We start from the raw sequence: 5,846 nt of genomic DNA on the forward strand, positions 1-5,846 counted from the left end.
GACCATTTCGACAATTGATTTTAGCATTGGTCGTAGCTAAGAATGGTCTTCCTAAAATGACAGGTATATGTCCTTTAGGATTCACAACTGGCTCAGTCTCTAAAACAATAAAATCTACAGAAAAAATAAAATTTTCAACCTTTATCAGAACATCCTCGACCATTCCCTTAGGGATCCTGAGAGATCTATCGGCTAACTGTAATGTGATCCCAGTAGGTTGAAGTTTTTCTAATCTTAGTTGCTCATACACCGAATATGAAAGGATATTCACACTAGCTCCTAGATCTAGCAAGGCCTTTTTTATATTGGTTTCTCCAATAACACAAGAAATTGTTGGAGCTTCAGGGTCTTTATATTTAATTGGCACATGGCTAGATAGGTATGAACTGACACTTGCAGCCAAAAATACTTTCTTTGGTACATTAGTGGTCTTTTTCCTAGTGCAAAGATCTTTTAAAAATTTGGCATAAGTTGGAACCTGATGGATTATATCTAAAAGAGGAATATTAACTTGGACTTGTTTAAATACCTCTAAAATTTTGTCTAAATGTTCAGATTTATTGAATTTCAGTCTGTTTAGAAAAGGAGCTCTAGGACTTTTAAGTACTGGACTAGGTGAATTTTCAGTTTCTGGTGCTTGAGGTTGAAAGGTAGTAGTTTTAGAAGGTGACTCGGCAGATGAGTCCTCTATATCATCAAGTGCAACTACCTTATTGTCTATTTATTTTCCCGATCTTAAGGTATGAATGACATTTACACCATTAACTTGGTTTCCTTGTTGGGGTCGTGGATCATTTTGGTTCCTAGGATTTGGCTCAGGTTGGCTAGGTAACCTACCATGTTCTCGTTCACTAATGGTCGAAGCCAGCTGACTTACTTGCATTTCCAGACGGGCTATAGCTTGGGTGTTATTATTTATGAGTTGACCCGTGGTTTGCATAAAGCTGGTATGTATCTTCATCATGGCTTCTAGGCTTTTCTCTAAAGAGGTAATTTTCTTGTCATTATCATGGAAGCCTGGCGGGTTGTTCATCACTGGGTTGGACCTTAGATTTTACTGATTGAAATTTGGATTGCCTACATTAGGATTCTGGGACCATGAGAAATTCGGGTGATTCCTCCAACCTGGGTTATATGTGGGTGCATAAGGATTGTTCAATGGTCCTTGATAGGTGGTATTCATCTGTGCACACTCATTCGAGTAGGAACATTCTTCTAAGACATGGTCTGGTGCATTGCACCCTTTACACATGGGTGCAGATATTTGATTTACATTGGCTGGTCTCTGTAATTCTAAGGCTTCCAATCTACGTGTTAAGGTTGCAATCTTGGCCTCTGATGCTAGGGTTGGTTGAATTTGATGCATTCCTCCTTTTGAAGGTGTAGCTTTATCAGGTTCCCTAGTTGTTTTCCACTATAAATTTTTCTCGGCTAGGTCTTCTAAGAATTGCCAAGCTTCAGTAGTTTCTTTATCCATAAATTGGCCTTGGCACATGGACTCTAGCATGGTTCTTGAGTTTGAATCTAACCCCTCATAGATGATCTGGCATAGTCTCCAAGTTTCTATTCCATGGTGTGGGCATTGGGTCAAAAGATTCTTGAAACGATCAAAGTACTTCCAAAATGATTCACCAGCTAGTTGGTAAAATTGATTTATTTCATTCCTAATCCTAGCTATTTTATGATGGGGGAAATATTTTTTCAAAAATATTCTCACAAAGCCCTCCCAGGTAGTGACAGAATAGTTTGGCAGACTATAAAGCCACTTCTTAGCATTATCCTTAAGGACAAAGTTGATTAATCTAAGTTTGACCTCATCCTCTGTTAATTGCAGTTTCATGGTTGCACATACCTCCTCAAATTCTCTAATAAATATATAAGCATCCTCTAATCCTGTGAATTTTGAAAGCATATTTATGATTTGAGGTTTGATTTCAAAATTGTTAGCAGTGGGTTGTGGCAACCTGATACAAGATGGTTGGATGGAGCCAACTGGATAACACAAATCCTTAAGGGTCATGGGTTGGATTGGTTCAGCCATTGGAACAACAGGAATTGACTCAATTCTAACTAGACGACCCGACACTCTTCTCCACACACGAGGTGTACAGTTCTCGATGTTTATATAATTTTTTTTTTATAAAATTTTTATGTATAAGAAAAAGAAAGAAAAGAGAAAAAGTCCTAAAGAAAAGATCCTAAGGAGTCCTAAATCTAAAGAAAAGTAACCAAATTAATTTAAATTTTAATAATTTTTTTTTAAAAATTTTTCAAACAAGTGAAACAATAAATTAAACTCAATCTATTCTAGGGTTAACCTAAATCTAGACAGCTCCTAACTGTTCCAAGATGACCCTTCAAGCCTTCCAAGTGGAGATTGGTCAACTAGTTAGCCAGGTAAGTATAAGAGGTGGGAGGTTCACTCATCGTTGCCTTTCTAGACACCAAACGAGTTGGCCAGGCCAGCAACTGAACCAATTTAACAAACCACCCTCAGGGACTTGCCTAGACACCAACTAATCAAACAACTCAAATTTGGTAGAACTCTTAGGGTTCCTTGTCCTATTGAGCTCGAATTCCTTAAGGTTGACGTCTAATTGATTTTAAGATTAAAGGTCTAGGTAATGCAATATGATGGAGATGGTTTTTGGGCTAAGGAAGGGTAATGAAATCCCCACCTTATCTTGTTAATAGGTTGATGCCCTTAGATTAATTATGAAAATACAAATGCAAATAAACAAGATGACCAAGAATGTAAAAGATTTTAATTTAGAATTTTTTTTTATTTTGATATTTTACTTCACGATTATGAAATATCTTTTGTTTTGTTTTTTTATTATTATTTTTTTATGATTAAGTAAATTCAAATGATTAGGTCTAAAAGGAAAAGTAATTAACTAAAAATAATAAAAGAAAAATTAGAAGCATACCTGAGTTTTCCAGCAATCACCAACTAAATCTAGAAACCTAAAGGAAAAAGAAAGAGAGTTATAAAGCACGAAGAACAAATATTTGAAAATAATTTAAAACGCCAAATCCCCGGCAACGGCGCCAAAAACTTGATGTGCAAATCTTAAAATTTGTTTATAAAACCTGTTGCTCCTAGATTGATTTTGATGATTACAAAGCAGATTGAAGGGATACAAATAATTTTAAAATGAAAAAGTCCTTATGCTCTTCAAGGGCAAAATCGTAATTTCACTAAAATACTGATTTGATAGTACCATTTGGTAGAACAAATGATTTGAAATCTATTGGTGAAAATTTCATTGTGTTTGGGTTTATATTTTTGAAGTTATGAAGGTTTGAAGTGCATGAGTCGACTCATGAGTCAACTCATGGCACTGTGAGCTGATTGGCACGCAAAAATTCTCCTTGGCACGCTAGTTTTCTGGCTTGGCACGACCTGTGAGTCGACTCATGAGTCGACCCACAAGGCATGAGTCGACTCATGAGTCGACCCCTGCTAATTTGAGCCAAGAATTTTCAGAAATGCATTCTCTGGTTTTTGCAACAGAGGTCGACTCATGAGTCGACCCCTGAAGCATGAGTCGACTCATGAGTCGACCCCTGCGATGGGAAATGTCAGCAACGACTATTTTTTTGCCCGTTTTAATTGCCATTTATGCTTCCTAAAAATCCTCTAACGGCTCTTTATCTACCTAAATTGTTTTCTCTTGCTTCTAATGCTACAAAATGCTTAAAATGATGAAAAAAATTACAGATTAAATAGCGGATCAAACGTGAAATCAAAAAAGAGAAGAACAGAAGAGAGGATCCAAAAATCTGCACGAAAAAGCCTGAGATCAACGAAAAATCTAAAAAGAAAAAGAGAGAGGATCCACAGTATACCAGAGAGATTGTGAAAGAGAAAAGCAAGATCTTTCAAGGAGAGAATTCTTCACGCCTATTGTTTCAACCTTGATCTAGAGATCGTTCAAAGCTTTCAAGAGATCTTCAATCAACAATCAACCTCTTCTCAAGCATTCAAGCGTTCATCCACTTTGAGAAAATCTGAAAAAGGGGTTTTTCATTTGAGTAAAGCTTTTATTGTTATATTCGCTCATTTAAGGAGCTGTTATTGTATAAATCTGTGCTCAAAATTTTCTAACTCTTTGTGAGTTTTTGTTCTTATTTTTGGAGGATTTCCAAAACAAGGAAATGTTGATCCGAACCTGAAATCGGAGTGTTTTGGGTTTACTTGTACCCGGGAAACAAGTGATCTAGCTTGGGATAGCTAGTGTCGGAGTTTCCGACGTTTTGTATTCGGGTTGAATACAAAGGATAGTGGATTGAAATTCCCAAGTAGGATCTTGGGGAGTGGATGTAGGTGCAAGGTTAGCACCGAACTACTATAAATCCTTGTGTTTGTGGTGTGCTTTATTGCTTTATCTTATTTCTTTATTATATCCTTGCAATACTGCTTTAGGTAATTAATATTGATTTAAAGTCTTAGTTTTGTTCTTCATAAGTAATCAGTTGGGCTTAAAATTTTTAGAAACCCAATTCACCCCCCCCTCTTGGGTTGCATAGCTGGGCAACAAGTGGTATCAGAGCCGGTGCTTTAGCCCTTCTTTGATCTAACAATCAAAGAGCCAAAGATCTATGGCAACCCATGTTGGTACTTCTCTAGCCGAGGGGCAATCAACAAACCGACCTCCACTTTTCAATGGGTCTAATTACACCTATTGGAAAGCTCGGATGAAGATTTTCATACAAGCACTTGACTATGATATGTGGAGTATCATAGTGAATGGTCCTCACACACCCACCAAGATTATAGATGGTGAGGAATCAACCAAACCCGAGAAAGAATAGGATGAGGTTGACAAGAAATTGGCACAATTAAATGCCAAAGCCATGAATGTTCTTTATTGTGCACTAGATGCAAGTGAATTTAATCGCATTTCTACTTGTGCATCTGCTAAAGAAATATGGAATAGGTTAGAAGTAACCCATGAGGGAACAAATCAAGTAAAAGAGTCTAAAATAAACATGCTTGTACATAAATATGAATTGTTCAAAATAGAGCATGATGAGTCCATAGCTGCTATGTTTACTCGTTTTACTGATATAATCAATGGTTTAAAGAGTCTTGGCAAATCTTATACTAACAGTGAACTTGTAAGGAAGATTCTCAGGTCACTGCCAAGAACTTGGGAAGCCAAGGTGACTGCCATCCAAGAAGCAAAGGACTTGAACACTCTACCTCTAGAAGAGCTTCTTGGATCCTTGATGACTCATGAACTTAGCATGAAGCAACATCAAGAGGATGAAATCAAAAAGAAAAGAACCATTGCCCTCAAATCCACAACTTCGCCTGATTATGAAACGGATGAATCTGAAGATGAAGAACAGGATGAAGAGATGGCTCTCATCACCCGAAAATTTAAGAAGTTTCTAAGAAAAAGAAAACAGGGGATGAGAAAGAAATTCACAAAAGGGGATCAAAGCAAAGAAAAGGAGAAAGATCAACCCCCTATATGCTACGAGTGCAAGAAGCCAGGACATTTCAGATCCGAATGTCCACAATTGAAGAAAGGTCCAAAGAAGTTCAAAAAGAAGGCAATGATGGCGACCTGGAGTACGAGTGATGACTCAAGCTCCGACGAGGAAACTTCAACAGAACAAGCCAATCTGTGCCTGATGGCACATGAAAATGAGGTAACTTCTGAATCCACTAGTGAATTTACTTTTGAAGAATTGCATGAAGCTCTCTATGATTCAATTGAGGAATTAAAGAAACTAGGGAAGAAAAACAAAGAGCTGAAATTGGAAAATCAGTCCTTAGTGAAACAAGCTGAAAATCTTTCAATTAAAAAATTCACCTTGATTCAAGAAAATCA

At 37.1% G+C, this 5,846-nt stretch overlaps 1 non-coding gene across 1 annotated transcript; it reads left to right on the plus strand.

Moving 5' to 3' along the window:
* Nucleotides 1–1,565: 1,565 nt before the first annotated feature.
* On the plus strand, nucleotides 1,566–1,672 carry LOC140854933 (small nucleolar RNA R71). The gene has a single exon (XR_012138027.1). It is a non-coding gene; the product is annotated as a small nucleolar RNA R71 (small nucleolar RNA).
* Nucleotides 1,673–5,846: the final 4,174 nt, after the last annotated feature.

The sequence above is a fragment of the Elaeis guineensis genome, chromosome 1 (genome assembly GCF_000442705.2).
Source record: "Elaeis guineensis isolate ETL-2024a chromosome 1, EG11, whole genome shotgun sequence".
Classification (NCBI taxonomy): Eukaryota; Viridiplantae; Streptophyta; class Magnoliopsida; order Arecales; family Arecaceae; genus Elaeis; species Elaeis guineensis.